Raw genomic sequence first — 3,194 nt, forward strand, 5'->3', positions numbered from 1 at the left:
AAGAGTGTGAAGATGAAGCCTTGGTCAAGTTCGCGAAGAACCCAGCAAGAGAAGACAATAAATAGAGAAATAATAATTTTTTCCAGTAGCTCAGCGCGGCCGCGCTACAATTAAGAGTGGTCGTGCCAGACACAGAGCGGTCTGCTTCGTATCCCAAGGTGTCCGCGGCAGACACAGAGTGGCCGCGCCATATCCCAGGGCGGCTGTGCCAGGACGTTTTCCAGAAATCATGATTTGAATAGAAGACTGGTTTACTGTGCTTTTGGACGGTTTGGGCTGCTATATAATGACTCTTTGAAGATGTTTTTCATAACGGAGACTAAGAAGAAGATGGCGAGAAGACCTAGGAGCACAAATATAATGAAGGAGAAGAAAAGCTTATTTTTACTTGTGATCCTTTGATTGAGTTGTAATCTTGGATGCTTATTTTCTTATTTGTTAAACCTATTACTCTTGTTTAACGTACTTTGGTTTATTATTCAGTTTATAAAGACTTTGTTTATTATACCATGCTTTCATCGGAACCCACGGTGATGATGAGTTCGGTTATGAACTAATTGTTATTGTGGGGTTCTAACGGATTTACTGATGGATTTCAAAAGTTAATTTGTTTCGATATCTTAGTGTATGGTGATTGTATAATATCTTAGTATTGGTTGTGCTTATTCATTTTACGAGCGTCGCGAACTTATAAGATAGCGTGTTAATCTCCATTGAAGCGAAAGTGAAAATAGGGGTTTAGAACTTGTCATTCTAGCATCGGTTCATGAATAATTGTATGCATGATTCGTAGGTAATTTTAACCATCTTACTTGCCTTATGTAATCACAATAGATAACTTGCGCATTAAACCTTTATGTTGTCAAATTCTATAGACATATAGGGTCTCAACATACTTGGTGTCTATTCAGCTTCTATCTCTTTTGTGAATGTCTGGTAGTAGGATATTCGTGCAACAAAAGTTGGCATTTACTAGTATCATGTTATCCGATTAGTTGTCATCACCATTCCATGCTAAGGTTAAGAACAATGACTTTGAATGAAGTATTTATTGAAGTTAGAATCCCATGTTTGTCTCATATAATTAATTCAACCATAATTCTCTTAGTTAAAGTTAATTAGTATAATTTCTTAGTTATAATCAAAACCAATTTGTTATTTGTCTTAGCATTGAACGATGGTCATATCGTTGTTGCATAAGTGCATAGATTAAAGTTAACCTAATGTAGTCTATGTGGGAACGAACTAGAAAGAATTCTATATTACTTCTGAACGCATATACTTGCGTGTAAATTTAGCGTATGTTTTCACCCTAAAAAGATTTTGGCGCCGCTGCCGGGGACTCAGTGTTAATTTTTCGTTTATGTGCTTGACATCAGTGGTCGTTAAAGTTCACTGACTCGGATACTTTACTTACTTGTTTGCTTGTTGCTTTTTCAGGTACTCTAGAAAATGTTTATGCTAAAGCGTTCTCGATCTCGAAAGAGAACATTTGATAAAGCGGAGGAAGAAGTTTTATTAGAAGAAGAAGTTTTTGCAGAAGTTGAGAAAGTTGAAGAAGAAGCTCTTGTTGCAATGGGAGTACCAGAAGCGAATCTAAAGGCTTTGATAAATTATTCTCAACCGAAGATCAATGATATTCAGTCTAGCATTGTTAGACCTGCCATCGCGGCTAGCACAATTCAGATGGTGCAGAACTCAGCCCAGTTTGGGGGTTTTCCGACGGAAGATCCCAATATGCATATTAGAGATTTCATCAAGATTTGCGACACTTTTAAATTCAACAAAGTGTCTGAAGATGCTATAAAGCTAAGGCTTTTCCCATTCTCTCTGAGGGATAAAGCTAAGTGTTGGTTGCATTCTCTACTACCAGGCTCTATCACCAATTGGGAAGATCTTGCTCAAAAGTTTCTTACTAAATTATTTCCTACGGCGAAGGTAGCTGCAATCAGGAATGCTCTTACTCAATTTGCGCAGTAATTGGGAGAGTATTTATGTGAAGCTTGGGATCGTTATAAGGAGATGCTTAGAAAGTGTCATCATGGGATGCCTGACTGGATGATTATTAACTGCTTTTATAATAGCTTGGGAGCACTGTATAGACCCATGCTTGATGCAACATCGGGTGGAGCCTTATGGGCTAAGAGCTACGATGAAGCTTATGAGTTGATTGAACTGATGGATGCTAATGAATACCAGAACCCTTCTCAAAGACTACCTCAAGGAAATGTAGCAGAAATTCTAGAGGTGGATGCAGCTACAGCTATAGTTCCTTGGCTTAAAGCTTTGACGATGAAGGTGGATTCTTTGGCTAATTATGGAGTTAATCAGATCACTAGTGTCTATGAGCTTTGTACTGGTGTGCATGAGACAGAGCATTGTGTTATTTCTAGTGAATCCGCTCAGTTCGTGGGCAACTTTCAGAGGTCGCAGCAACCAGTTCCTGCCACCTATCATCCCAACAACCGCAATCATCCTAACTTCAGCTGGAGCAACACTCAGAATGTAGTGCAACAGCCTTATCAGTAGTATGCAACAAAGCAATTCAACCCTCCTGGTTTTCAGCAACCGCAATATGCACCAAAACAACTCCAACTGCAACAATCTAATGAAAAATCTGAATTGGAGGAATTGAGGCTCATGTGCAAGAGCCAAGCGGTTTCTATTAAGACATTGGAGAATAAATTGGGCAGATTGCTAATGGCTTGCTGAATCGACAACCTGGTACACTCTCTAGTAACACATGCATGAAGATGAAACAAAAGAGCGGGTTAAGGCAATTACATTGAGTTCTGGGAAGGTTGCAAGCCAAGAAAGAGCTCAAGTTGCAGAAGATGAAGATGTGGCTGAAGAAAATATGCAGAAGGAAGCAGAAGTGGAACCAAGTAAGAAAACTGTGAAACACACTCCTCCTGAGGGTAATACAGGGGAGAAACAGGTCTATCCTCCACCTCCTTTTCTTAAGAGGCTGCAGAAGCAAAAGTTGGATAAGCAGTTTGCGAAGTTTCTGGAGGTGTTCAAGAAACTTCATATTAACATACCTTTCGCTGAAGCTCTTGAACAGATGCCTAGCTATGCGAAGTTTGTGAAAGGTATTCTCTCTCAGAAAGTGAAGCTTGATGACTTAGAGACTGTTGCTCTTACGGAGGAATGCAGTACTGTGCTGCAACAGAAGTTGCCTCCGAAGCTTAAAG

General features: G+C 39.6%; 1 non-coding gene across 1 annotated transcript; it reads right to left on the reverse strand.

Moving 5' to 3' along the window:
• Positions 1 to 1,944: 1,944 nt before the first annotated feature.
• LOC141722642 (small nucleolar RNA R71) lies at positions 1,945 to 2,048 on the reverse strand. Its single transcript, XR_012575652.1, has one exon. It is a non-coding gene; the product is annotated as a small nucleolar RNA R71 (small nucleolar RNA).
• Between the last annotated feature and the right edge of the window lie 1,146 nt (positions 2,049 to 3,194).

Source organism: Apium graveolens, chromosome 4, assembly GCF_009905375.1.
Source record: "Apium graveolens cultivar Ventura chromosome 4, ASM990537v1, whole genome shotgun sequence".
Taxonomy (NCBI): domain Eukaryota; kingdom Viridiplantae; phylum Streptophyta; class Magnoliopsida; order Apiales; family Apiaceae; genus Apium; species Apium graveolens.